General features: G+C 36.0%; 1 long non-coding RNA gene across 1 annotated transcript in view; it reads right to left on the bottom strand.

The window, feature by feature from the left end:
* Window positions 1–14,126, bottom strand: part of LOC143172554 (uncharacterized) — a 198,801-nt gene extending 184,675 nt beyond the window's left edge. Inside the window, exon 1 of the long non-coding RNA XR_012997355.1 lies at window positions 14,068–14,126. This is a non-coding gene — a long non-coding RNA (uncharacterized LOC143172554). The remainder of the gene's footprint in view (window positions 1–14,067) is intronic.
* Between the last annotated feature and the right edge of the window lie 777 nt (window positions 14,127–14,903).

The raw sequence follows: 14,903 nt of genomic DNA, 5'->3' as shown, positions 1-14,903 counted from the left end.
AGCAACTTTTAAACCAGGTATTCTTTGTCAGTGATGACTTACTTGGAGCCCAGAGGAAGACAAGCTATGTACATTCATTTACGACTCGTCACTACTTTATTATCTTTCATGCTACTTCAGGTGAGTATAATTACAAAATCTAGTTCTGCATTCTGTCTTGACTAGGCAGGGTCAAATAGGATTTGTTTACTGCTTTATGGCTGAAAAGCCTGTCACTGCAAGCTGATTTTATCAAGTTAGCAATTTAAAAAAAAAATCTGTAATATTTTTAAACAAAAATAAATAAGAGCACAATTTTGCAAAGTGAGAGTGTAAACCAGGTAGGTGGGAATCCATTTTAGGCTAATGTGATTGGTTAGTCAAAAGTATTCACATAAACTTTAGACACTTGGGAAATTATGTTCCTAGAAGAAGTACAGGCAATTCTTAAAGTAACACTTCAAAGTATTTTTTAACTTAATTTGACTATATTAAAGGAAAGGTGGATGAAAGAAATTTATCTAAGATTACTGCATACTCTTATTTCAGCACTGACCCTGAAATGACAAGTTATTAATTTGTTCTTAATTTTAAAATTTTACTGCATCTGTAAGTACAACCCTGCCAGCATTTTAGTGGAGTTAGAGAAATTGTCTACATGGCAAACATATTTATGTTTTACATTTAAACAGTAATTTAAAAATGCAAAAACAATTCTTCCTTTTTTTCTAACCTGTATATCTTACCTAACTATCCATACCACTTTTTCCATCAATATGCCTCTTGGCAGAATTTATTATTGAAATACAGTTGGGGCTTTAGTTTATAGAAGGTATCACTATGAGTACGTCTCAAAAACAAACAGAAAAACTCAAACCAAAATACTTCCTAGCAATGTAACAGTAGATCTACTGTCTGGTGAAACCAAGTGACCATTGAGATATTATGCCTCTGTTGGGGAGCAGTAGCAAAAGCCCACAGGTGAATACAGGCAACTTGCTATGTTCCCCTACAAACACTTTTAGCAAACAGAAATTGATGCATTTTCCAGGTCAGATGTTATACCATTTTGATGACACCAAAAAAGCTTCTGCTCCATTCCACTTTCCTGATATGTTCTTCAACCTAGTTATAGATTGCCTTTCCCAAATTCCCGGAATATTTAGTTCCATAAATTTTCCATTCTGTGAAAATATTCCCTTTAGAGCTCCCAACTTTCTTCCTGAATATTTCTTTGGTTGTCCCTATTCTTCTGAGGGAAGTGGTTATTTATTCCTATTGGCACTCTCTATACAATGCATTGACTTCTCCAACATCCCCTCAAAAGCCTCTTTGTCAATTGAAAGAGATACAGTCTTCATAGAGAAGCCCAGTATATCTGATCAATCTACAGCAACTATTTCTTTTTTAAGATTAGTAACCAGAACTTCATGTATACTTAAATTTTGAATCATCATAATTATTCTTTTTTTCTACAATTTTTAATAAATATTCATAAAAATAACAAAAACCTGAGAAAGACAACTTATAATAATTTTCCTTTTGCAAGACTCTGAGTGGAGGTAAGATGTATTTTTACCTTAGACTAACTAATACATGTTAATTACCCAGAAAAAAACAAACAGGAGAAAGCTGATTTCGTTTAACTGTGACATAAATTTAGTTAAATTTAATCATATGAAGGAACAGAACTTGGGGGGGTTTGGCCATATTTTTAATCAAAAAACTTTTTCAATGATACTGATCTTTTATCAACTCATTTTTGTTTTTGCCAGATGCTTCTGTCAGATACAAAGTAAATAATGGGAAAGAAATTGTAATTTGAGGGTTATTTTCAACTATACATTTTGATTTGTGTTTAAAGTCTCTTCAGAAGAAAAAACTGCTCAAAACTGAATTGAAACATTTTTCTAGAAATTAACTTCTTAACTATGATCTACTTATTTTGGCTTAAACCAGTTACCTGTTGGACCATTCTTCTCTGGCATTGTCAGAAAACTTTGGACAGTTCTATTGCTGACCTTATTTCATTTTTATGCTACCATAAAAACATATCAATGCAACACCTCCAAGATGGTTTTACAGTGGGGTAGTTATTGCATAATTAATTTAGTTAATACCAGTCATGAAAGAATTAACGCTTGTTTTTAGAGAAGAGAATTTCTCTCTAAAATGAGTAATTTAAAGTTCTTCATCAATCTGCCTTTACTCATGCTCTGTCTGTCTGCACAGCACTTAAAGACAAACAAAAAAAGTAAAAAAATAACAAGGTTCAAGGACTATCTACACAATAAATGTCCTGTTTGCAGATCAGCATTTTGTGAGCACCTCCCAAGCATAAAGGTATCACATGATCTATGGTGATCCAAACTACAGGTGTGGCAATTGTGTTATGGTATTTCTGAAGTAGAAAAAGAAACAGAAAAAACCACAAATAATTGAAAAAGTCTTAAAATTTTTATAAAATGGTAAATTGGATTTTCCGGTTATGACTTGACAGATATGTAATTATTTGCACAAAGTCTTGAGCTTTGGTTATCTGTCTCTGACCTCTAAAACATATGCATTGGTTCCTGATTTGCAAAGTATTCTTCACATGAGCATTAGAAGCACAATACCTCACTTCATAAAGGAATGATTTATGCTTCTGTTTTGAACTCCAAGAATATTAATGATTCTGGTTTATGAATTAATGAACATCCAAACACCCAGAACCATGTCCTCTCCCTATGCCCTTACATTGATCGGAAGAGAGTAAAATTAGGTTGCAAACTGAAACAGCAAATAAAAGCAGGGCAACTACATTTAAAGTTCTCTTTTTAACTTAAATCTGTCCTAGCTGTGCACCAAAAAAGAATGAAGCACAGGAAAAAGTAGTTTGTAATTGCGCAGTGAAATAGATCACAAAATGTTTACCATCTACCAACGTTCTTAATGTTTGCCTTAAAAGATTGAAAGAAACAAGTGCCCATATACGGGCAAAAGCGAGAAAGCCATATTTCTCTATTATATTAAGGTAAAGGTCAATGTAAATGTAGAAACTCTTTTTAAGAGGAGGCACTGGCAGGGTTTGAATGAAGTTCATGGCAGCACTGACTGTCTCTGCTGCTAACAATCGCAAGGAAACCTAGATGATAAGCATGAGTGACTGGCTTTCCAGAAGAGTTAATAAATCATTAAACCTTTGCCTATTTGGCACCAACAAAGATCTTTTCTTTTTGGCCCCCATCTTGGGTTCAAACTTTTCACACTTATAATATGCAGGCACTACGTAACATGGCTAGTCAGATACAGAGCAGCAAAATGTCCAAGAAGTGCTCCTGAAGATTTACACAAAATTATGCGTTAATGAAGGATAAAGACCAAAGAAGAAACACCTCCTAGTATTACATGGGAGAAGAAGAGAAGCAAAAGCATTACAAAGAAAATAGGTTGCCCTTTGTACCCCTTACAGAACTGTGCAGAACTGTCTTCTGCAATTCAACAAAGGCTCCCTCGTTAGCCAGAAATGATCAGTGATACTTAATTAAAGGCTCTCCTCAAAATATTTTCAAATTTTCTTGAATTTTTGAAAGGTCTCTTTTAAATGCTTTTGTTTACCATTTAGAGAAAGAAATGCCAGAAGATGCTATTGCAGTACAAACTCTTTAAAAGTGTGTGACAAGGGTGGAGAAAGTGGAGGAATAGCTGGAAAATGAACAGAACAAATAATTTCATCATTTAAAGGAATTAATGCAAGTAATAAACAATAAAATAAGTCTCAAATAGAAAAGACTTTTTCCCCCCCCCCCCCTGAGGATTAGCATTTTGGAACACTATAAATTTAGTTTGTTTAACTTTTAATAAATGTAACAACCGTAGTTTATTCAGGACTATAAGGACTAAAACTATGAAGGACACTATATCCTCACAGTGGTGTTTCCCATCAGCACATAGGACACAGCCAGAAGACTCATAAAAGCCCTACACCTGCCTAGTCCTACGTGTCCTTTAAAGTATGGCTACAACGGTGGAAAGCCTTTCCTTCTCAGCAGTTTCAGTTTCAACTGAAAATAAAGCTTATAGGCATGGAATGCAATCACTTACCCAGATGCATTTTACTAATCAAAAACTATCCAGGTATTTTTGTGTTTGTTTTTAACATTATTACAATATACACTTAAGATCTGAGAATTATCTCAAAAAGCAGGATAAATTATTTGAAAACATAAAATATATTCAAAAGTTCAATGTGCTTACTTTAAAAGACTTCAATAAAACAGTATCTTCAAAGGCAAAATTATCTAAGTACTACTTTCCCTCAGGTATTCATTCAAATTCATTGCTCTGCTAAATACTTCTATTTGAGAAATCACAGAAGTTTCCTTCTGATTCCAGTAATTTTTTTTCTTATCGAGTATATTAAAAGTTTTGTTTTTAAATCACAATGCTAATTTGAGAGTGAAGATAAAAAGCCCAGCATTTTAACCTGAAATATACCATTAGAAGTTTGTGTAAGGTAAGCATGGTACTGTACTTGAATTAGGACACTAGACAGTGTACTAAAGAGAGAACATACAGTAACGTCAGCATAACTGTGTATGTGGGTCTTCCTTTGGAGTACCCAGACTTTCTCTTTATGCAGCAACCTCCAGAGCAAGACAGCATTTTGAAAATGAAACCCTCATCTGATTGAAAAGGAAAAATCCTTCCTCTGATAGATGAAATTGCACTTTAACTAGGGTGATTTTCCTCTTCAGTCCTTACAGCAAAGCTCACACCAGTCTCTACAGGTGGTTATTTTTGGAACCGGCACTCACATTTGGCTGGCACTCGTTTGCTCACAGATACAGCACCAACCTTCCACGTCTACCTCTGAGGTGAGTTGGACAGGAGCACGAGTGGAAAGGCAACGCCACCCCTCCATCCAGACCCCAGTGGGGCAGAAGCAGCCCTAGGTCAGTCCTTCAGAGGACTTCAACTTGGCTCACAACTGCTTTGAAATTAACAGGACCATTCGTAGCCAAAGATGGGAAAAACTAATGCCTCAGAGCTTGCAGCAACCAGTGCTGCCCTCAGTGACTCTCAAAGAAATCCCAGTTATGTCCATGGGTTCACATAACCCTGGAGCGACAGGGCTGAAACTGTTATTATTTATGTAACTGAAGGGAAAGAAATGAAAGATGGAAGGCGACAGTCCTCAGAGCATCCCTCCACCTGACAGACACACTGGCTGCTCTCGGAGATTGCCTGCTTGCTGAAGGAAAGATGAACTCAAGGGAAAAGCCAGTATTCAAACAGTGGGTGAACATCGCAGAATCTGGTCAGTTCATAATAGAATAATAAAGCTTTCCTGAGTACCAAAAACTGTGTTTAGAGGAAAGAAGTCTGTCCTTTTTATTTAGTGAACTAGTATGCCCAATCCACTGTCACCATAAATCTTCTAACATTCAATTACTATTGTACTTGAACTGAGCGAGCTGACTATTTAGTGACCCAGAAAATGTGTCATTCTCCACAGGATGCAGTTCTGCTAACCATTATCCATCTACCTGGCACTACTCACAAAACATACATTTTGCTGACTACAGCAACAATAACTGTTTTTTTCTCTTTTATTTCTGCACATTGAATACCATCTTGGTAAAATGAATTCCTGTAATTAAGATGCTCAGCAGAGCTGAGGAGCTCTATAATATGGTTAAATGAAGCCAGAATATTATCACATTACATAATTTACAACTTACAAAGTGTAAGCTCCTCACACCCAGAGTATGGACTAGCCTTCACAGCTGTACAGTCCAAAAAATGTGAAGGAATTTTGAGTAGTCAGGATCAGAATCTTAATTCAAATGAATCAGGTGCATTAATTAGAATGGTTTCCACTCAAAGTTCAAAAGTCTTTTTTCCCCTGGGAGATTTACTCTTCCCTTCTCTTCAGGTTCATCTATCTGTCATCTCGGTCAGTTTTGCCAAAATTGACCCTTACTGGAACCCCACTGGCACTTATTTTATACTACAACTTAATTCCACATTTCCTTTATACCCTGTCTTCTCTCCATTACCTCCCCTTCAAAACCCTGATCACTTTCACCTTCACTGGCATGATTTTCACCTTTTGGGATGCTATGCAGCTTAAATGCTCTTCTTTAGCCCATCCACACAGCTGTGCTAAAGATATCTTTTTCCCTGGGTTATCCAAGCATAAGAGGCACTATCTCACTAACCGTCTTGGGTTGGGGTTTTTTTGCCATTCTGTATCATGTTACCATTGCATTGAATAATATGCATGATTATAGTGTATGCTACGGGTCCAATTACTGTTTCAGACATCACAGGTTCCTTGAAAAATTCTGAATAAAACTACAAATGCCACAGTTCTGTTTTTATAACAAGCAGCCCTGCTTCCCAGGGGTGCTGCTGTCTAATTGTGAAGAGCTACATGATGCTATGGGGTGGCTCACGAAAAAAGAGAAAGGAAAGTAAAAGAAAAACAACACTCTGTAAATAACACATGCAAGTAGCTAGGCAGATAAATCTGGATGTGATCAATTGTGACATTCTGAGAAGAAATGAGAAAAGCCCATCATTAATAATAAATCCTCCTTAAAAGGGAGAGTAGTTTCCAAACCCAAGTGGGAAAAGGAGACAAAAAAAATTCATGCTATACTTACTCTATTTATGTGTTTGGAAAAGTATGAAAACAATTAGGTAGTGCATAAGATAAGCATGGTTTTAGCAATACCTGACCATACCAAGTAACTTTGTTGGCTGAGGTATTTGCTATTATGTTAGTACTACCCAGGCATTCTGATGCTGACAAGATCTAGTCATCGGACTTGCCTTAATTTATCATTCTAAAAGAAAAGATTCAGTGCAAACACCAGAACTATTAAAAACATACCACCAAATATTTGAAAACTATGCTGTGAGTTGTAAAGAAACATACAGGCATAAGGTGCTTTCAACCTTTTAAAGTGTGGGTCCTTACCTTCCTTCAGTACATCCAATTGTAAGCACACTAGGGTTCTTGCATGAAGATGAACAAGTTTGGTGCATTTTGTTTAAGTTTGGGGTTTTTTTTTACTTTTTTTTAAGATTTAAGTAGATGTTAGCATTCTATGGATATTGTAAATATCCATTTTTAAGTAGGAACAACATAGCTGTCCCTTTTTTTTTCCTCTCTCTTCATAACATTTGTTAAATAATTACCGATTTGCTAACACAGTTTAGGCGATCCTAAAGTTTCATAACTGAAATTAAAATAGATGTATTTTTGGCTCTTGGATAACGTGTGAAGGCACACTGCTTCAGTTGCTCTTATTGCATGTAACAAGCTTCTCCCAAATTTCAATATCTGCTATTTTTTTAGACACAACAAAAGTCAAGTTAAGAACACATTACAGGAAAAAAAAAAAATAATGAACACCTTTACTTTGAATATGTCCAAATGAATAAACACAGTAATTTCCATCAACTTTTTCATCAAAAATGTTTTGAAATATTTCTCCCATGAACTTCACTACAGAGTGAGTAGAATTTCCAAAACAGGTCTGAGGGCTATCATAATTTCTTGTAAATTAGTATACCTCCAGTGATATCATGATTTACATTAGCTTAGGATATGGGCTTTAATTTTCACGCCAAATGATATGAATTGGACCTTGATGAAAATCAAAAGTATAGGGAATGCATTAGGAATGCCACATTTTTGTATATGCATGAATACTGCAGAAATAGCCTACTTTGTCCCATAATGCTGGGTCTTTGATTCTGAAAAGCATCACTGTTCTTCTAATGTCCAAACTAAAACTAAAACTAAAACTAAAACTAAAACTAAAACTAAAACTAAAACTAAAACCATACAGTTCTTGGTTCATTCCCTTTTCTCCATTCCCTCCCTCTTCTGAATTGACCTTTATGTCTGACTGAGGCACTGATCTTCTTGTCTGATAAGACATCAAGAAACTGAAATGGTGGCTGCTTTCTGCTTAATTTATATGAATATTTTTAGAGTGAATACATTTGAATAAATGGTACGAGAGAGCTCTCATTTTCTTGTAGTAGATGAAGGTGACTAGCAGCTGCTTTAAATCTTCCAATTAAAACTGCTCCGATTTTGTGTAATTGTTTCCAAATAATTTTCCCCATTAGAAGGCCAAATTTTGGAGGAGAATGATTCCAGAAAGGAATTTGCACAGGCAGAAACAGCCATGTGTGGGAAAAAATGAATTTTGCAGATTTATTCTGTGTACTGACTGCAATGAGAGAGTTCAAGTAATGGCCTTCAGAACGGTATCAGTATGCTTCAGAGACAGAACACCAGACTCAGCACAGGGGCTCTACCTGAGCAAATTAAAGAATTGAAGAGTAATCTTGATTAAATCTCTTGATGACCCTCTGGGAAATTTGGAAGACTATTCTTTTTTTTAGCCTGCTATTTATATATAAAGAAAGGAGCGTGCTGCTTCTCTACCTCCAGATTTATCATTAAAATATTCATATTCTACTGAGGTGATATATTTTTTATTATTCCATATTGACTCCTCATCCTTCATGCCTTTGTCTTTAAGAATGTGATGACAATAGAATTTCCTCTTGTGACAGTGACAGAAACCACTTTGGAAGAAGTATTTGCAGAAAAATACCTCTTTCTACCTTTGGGGTACCCATAGCTCCTTTTTCCAGGACAGCACACACACACTGTGCTACATGGCCTCTCCACTTGAGTGCTTTCTCAAGACATGTCAAATTATATTACTTTAAAGTCCTATCGACCTATAGTTGTTCTCATTCACACAGCTGGGTGACCTGTTCTTCCTTGCACACTCAAGGGCTTTTTAATGGATTTGAGAGGGCTCTCCCAGGGAGCTGGCAGGGCTCCTCATCATCAAGCACTTGACTGTAGCTTTTCAACATCCTGTAGTTCCTGGACTTTCAGGCCTAGGGTCTCACCTGCCAATCAACATCCCCTGGCCAGCAGAAAATCCTTCTGTGCACAAGAGTAAAATGAGGCAAAAACGCAGCGGCCTGCAGGATTAAACTTAAATGTATAGTGAGTCTGAGAATAATCTTCTAGTCTAAGGGTGATTTAATTCACAGTGAGGCAGTAAACAAGGATGGAATAAAGCTCTGAAACTTGTTATTCAAGAATGAGACTTAACATTCACGTCAAAAGCTTCTATACAATTTCTAATGGTACTGACAAAATATACCAGAAATCACAGCTGTATTAAAAATAGAGATTATGTAAAAGAATTCAAGGTGTTGAACCGTGATCACCTATATATTTATTAAAAATCTGTGTATCAGCAGACTGCTGTTATATAACAGATTTTTTATGTTTCTTTTTTTGCCAGTCAGGAACCAAAAAACACTTTTTGGCATGCAAATTCTTCTTCCAACATCAAAATAAACCAACCCACTCAGTTCAGTTTTGGATAGTTACATACATTATCTTGATAAAGCCTCCTTTTACCTTTTATTATTACTGTAGCTCAAGTGTCACCCTTGTATTGACAGTAATAGTATAGAAAGTTATTCCTTTTTTTCCTGCTCATATACTTTCTGATTAATGAAATGCAGCACAGTATTTTACTATGATGAGCCCTCATTGCAAAATTCCATTCCAAAGATTGGCCTGCAATGCTGAAAATGCAAAATGGAAAGATTTAAGGATGCACAGTAGGGTTGTGAGTGAGGCATGAAGGAAAGTCAAGGAAGGACTGAATCCATTATTTCAAGGATGGTGCACAATCTAAAATGGTGCATTGCTTGTGACAGAAAATGGAAGCATACTGGCATTGCTACTAAAAGAAGACCACAGATCTTCTAGCTTTTCTTAAGGTGTCTTTATCTTCTCCAAAACATAGGAAGTGGCTGCAGGATAGCCATATAACAAAACTTTGTAACACAAAGAAATCCCCTTTTTATTTGTGAATTGTAACTTCACTTTTTCCAGCAGATTGTTTCTCTAAGATTTTGTTCAGCTCTGATCAACATTCTTACTCTTCAAAACCAAAGAATACTGAGGATAAGTTTATAATTTCCAAACAGTAATTCTAGTCCACTTTAAATGTAAACAACACCTGATGCTTGGGGGAGGCCAGGGAACAAACTGGAGTGTCTTCACTGAATGAACTGCATGTCTCTATAAATGAAGGTCTTGTTTGCTGTGCATCGGTTTTAAATATCTATTCATTATATAGGAGTGTAGATGCCTATTGTCCCTACTCCACAACTTATTTCTGAACTTTATCTGGAAAATAAAGTCTGATATTCAGTAAACTTAAGAACTTCCAAATAATTCCTAACACTTATTTAAAGTCCAGTTGTAACTCAGAGAAATGTATGCAGACCATCACATACATAAGAGCTCAAGATAACACCCCAAAAGACTGAAATGGATTATTTTAATTTATTCTGGTAGTTTTAAGAATCAGCATGTCTTGCAGCTCCAGTGTAAACAAAGATTCCTCTAAGTGATTTTATGGGTGTGCATTTTGAATTTAGAAGCAGCCTGAATTTCATAAAAGGAGTGGTCAGAACTTAGTGAAAATCAGATTCCTTCAGGCTGTATAATCTGAGCACCCGAAGCCACCTGTTACTTTTGAAGGTACTAGACTGAATCATCAGAGAGGAGTCAAGCACGTGGATTAAAATAAATGGTTTAAACCTGAGGTGATCTACTCTTTTTATTTACATACCATGTTGTATATATTTATAGTCATTTCAACACAACCATTCAAATTTTCCTTTTCAGTCTGAAGAACAGTAGCTTCTGGTCTCGAAAGCATAGCAGTCATGGCAGCTTTTATTTATTTTCAGGCAGACAGACCTGATAACACTGAGAGATCTGAGAAACCTTAATTAATTATACTACCAAACCCCTGGCTAAATGCCTTTTTTAATCTAGATTCATAGATTAAAGAGCAGAAAAAAATACAATCATCCAGAATTTTTTGGTTTTCTCCTCTAGGAATGTTCAGGAGATGCATTTTTTTCCTCAATCTACAGGTCCATCAAGTTCAGGGAAGTTACTCAAGAAAAATAGATGTTTAAGCACAAGCAATTAGAGTCAATATAGAAGACAGTGGAAATAATAGTTAATCATTTCTAGACAAGTACTGCACTCATATGAAGTTTGGCTATATCTGATAATATAAAAAATATCTCTCACCCTGGTAGGCTAAAACAGGGTGGCTGCATTAGTAAAAATCAGTTCTTAAAGCACTGTTGTCCATCTGGGGAAGGAAACTGAGTTAATCTGGCTACACAAACACACCATCAGCAACAGCCAATATCACAGTATGGAAAATCTTCATATCGCTTGTACTCATTTGAATGAATACAGGCTGTTGACTGCAGATACCCAAAATAAAAGCACAGCACTTTAGCACCATCACAGTGTTGTTCTCTCCAGGATGGCTATTCATAGAAGAAAAAAGGGAGAACAGTTCATCAGCCAGAGTCTTAAGAAACACACTTAGAGGATTTCTGGTCCAAATAGCATTTACTAATCAGTAAAGGGACTATACAAAATGTTTAGAAAGAATTCACACACCCCAGTGCCAGGTGAGAGTCTGTATTTGCCCAGGAAGAAAAATGACCTTAAATCAGAATCAGGCCACTGGTATATAAAAACGACTGGGCTATTAGATTAGAGGACACCACCTCCAACCTAATTTTATTTTATCTTGAATGTCCCAAGCACAAAGATATATAATTTTTGCTCATGTGGACAATTTCAGCTTATGGAGTACTGGGATCTTTTCTCTTTAGAAAAGAAATACATACGTATGGACATATGTGGTGACACTCTGAAATAACCTCTTCCTTTTCTTTTTTTTAATTTCTGAAGTAGAAAAAGACATTACACCTATAGTGGCTCAGTGACTTACATTAGCACTTAGTATTTTCTACATTAGTAACCAAAGAAACATTCTTGAGATGCCTAAAAACTACTCAGGGGTTTCGGATGTTTTTTGTTAGTACCCTAATGTGAAATCAGAAGTAGAGAGAAAACTTTCACAGCATCAAGCTTATGCAAATCCACAAATGTTATGCACTATGCATTCCAAATTCACAAGAAGAATGTTAGGAAAACAAGTTAAATAGGTGGTAATAAATCTTTTCAGAAGGAGGAAGACAAAAGACAGAATGAAGGACAATTTACGTCACAATAATTCCCCAAACCTGTTTAAAAATAGAATGATCAAATTGCAACTCTGAACCTACCCTTTTGGCTGATTAAAAACATCTCATTACCCCACAGAAGATCATCATCATAAAGATGTATTAGTCTATTCTCACTGGCAGTGACTTATTGCTAACTCCAAATTGAATATTGATGTTTTGCTATTGAAATGTCAATGCCAAAAATTACACATAAGTCACTAGAATCAATGGCACCTTCAGATTTAACTACACCTACAACCAAAGGAAGCCCTGTAAGTCAGAACTGGTTAAAAAGTCATAATACTAGTTTTTTAGAAAAAAATTAAATGCTTTTTACCAATTGTGTTTTAAAACATTATATTATTTTTTGTGACTGTTATCCTGCCTAAGATACCAAGCTATCATATATGATGGAGAAAGACCAGCACGTGCCTGCTGCTATATCAGGTATAGATGCTTTGGAAATTTTACTCATTGTCTTCAACTGTCACTTCTTTAGCTGCCATTGAGCCAAATATATCCCAATTCTGCAAGTGTTTAAGTACATGCTTAAATTGTCACTAAACACAATGCAAGATAATCATGAAAATTGTGTTTACGCTCTTGTAAAATTATGGCTTTAGCCATCAGACTGCTGATTGCTAGTGCTTTCTCTGCACTGGAATCTGCTGGATTCACGAACTCAAGATAGATGAGGCCTATGTAACACAACACAAAATCTGGGGAGCTGCACCAGCACCTCTTCGAAACACACCACCACCCACACTTTTCTGGCAAGTCCGATTGTTCAATGCCTAACCATCTGCATGGAAAATCATTGTGTTTGGGCTTTTCCTCACAACTGAAATTTTTTTACTGTTTCTAGAGGTGAAAGAGAGCTGGGAAAAATGGCCAGCCTTTTTCAGTATTTACAAATGGATTCCATCCTCAGAAGTCGCCTAGAAGGAAATGCTGCTACTTTTCTTTTTACAATCACCACCCACATCTCATAGCAGGGTTTCACTCACAGCAAAGGCGGATTCACCTTTTTTTTCTCTCCTTAGTAAAGAAATACAATACATTAAAATGCACAGCCTTGGGGTTCAGCTTGTTAAATAAATGCTGAAGAGTAGAATATTCACTCCCCCGTTTTAGGTGCTGGGAAGTCTGCTGATTTTGTTTTTCAAAAGGGCCAATTTTCCACCTTGAATGTACAGCTCAAAGTGGCACTTCTTTTGAGAGGGGGTAATTCTTCTGCTCAGCACTCCATTTAAAAGCATGAATTTGGAGCAGCTTTTGCATAGCTTCTGGTTCAATTCTTTATAATATATAATAAAAAAGCTTTTGAAGACCTTTTTTTCACCACGTGTAAAAGAACTGAATTTTCCAAATATTTAACATGACTACCTTTCAAATATCACTATTAAGAACTATGTTTAAGTGCATGAATAAGAACCTCTCATTTTAAAAACTGTACAGCAATAAAGATTGTCAAACATAGCCGGGTACCTCTGACGAATCGCCTTCAGTCTCCCCTCTAATAAAATCACCAATAAACACAAAATCACCAATAAACACAGAATACGGAGAATACATCTTGACATAATAAATGCATTCACATTCAGATTTAAATCTTCAGGCTCAGGTTAGCTGTTCTTTCACTCAGATTGATGGAAATAAAGAAGCAATAACCCAGAAACTCACAAATAACCTAGATCTTGGCATCCTTTTCCTTTCTTCCTGCGAGGGAGGTGTGCTTGTTAATGAATCCAAAGCAACTCATTGCATTTATTTTAAGTTATAAGAGTATTCTAATACAATTCACTGCTAAAATTGTAGATGAAACACCAAGCAAGGGTATTTTCTTCAAAACCTAGAGGTATTATAAGGTCATTGTAGTCATTGGAAACTATAATAATATAAAATTACAGTCAATTAAAATGGAACATTTACCTTGCAAAATCCAGGCTCCACAGATACAAGCAGGAAAGACAAAGAGTTTGCTGCCAAGTTTTCCAGCTCCACTGCTCGCTTACTAGAAAACAATAAGAGGAAAATTTATTTAGACTTGTTGGTTGTACTGAGCTTTTTGAAATGGTGATGTTTTTAGTGAAATTCCTTGAGATGTTTTAGGATCATATTTAGCTCCTACCCAAAAAGGAACAGAAAGGATTGTCAGAGCCATAAATGCCTCTGCTGAGGTCAATAGGGTTAGAGGCAAGTGAAAGCTCCTAATAATACCAAATAATAATGTGCACTCACTGGCACTCAAAGGGAGCAGGCAACTGCATTGCCTACAGTAACTTAGAAAGCCATTTACTAAAGAATCTGAAGGTGAAACTGACAAAGCATTAAACCCAGAATGGAGACAAAGAAAAAAAATTCTTTTCAACAGTAGGATTGACTACTTGTCTCTGCTGGTGATGGAATTTGGCACCTCCACAGCTTTCTCCATCCATGTCTCCAACTCTACAGTAAGAAAGGAGGTTTTTAGAACTGTATCCTCTTGCCATATTGAATTAAAATCTGGACTTTCCATTTTTTTAATGGGACATATGAAAAAACAACTCTCTTCAATAGTGAAGACAGAGGAGTTAAGAAAAGTTCTGACTCGTATGTTTGTCAGGACCAGAATAACCCCTGATAGAGCAAAAGAACTATAGATTATACAATAATCCAGAACTACACTGATTCCAAAGACTAGTAATGACTGTGGTATTTCAAAAGTAATCTGAAAAAAATGCCATGAACTCTTTTGATCAACATGTCCACCTAGACTTTTCAGAAAG

This window comes from Aptenodytes patagonicus, chromosome Z (genome assembly GCF_965638725.1).
Source record: "Aptenodytes patagonicus chromosome Z, bAptPat1.pri.cur, whole genome shotgun sequence".
NCBI lineage: Eukaryota > Metazoa > Chordata > Aves > Sphenisciformes > Spheniscidae > Aptenodytes > Aptenodytes patagonicus.
The sequence above is the reverse complement of the archived record's forward strand: the minus strand, read 5'-3'. Positions and strand labels throughout refer to the sequence as shown.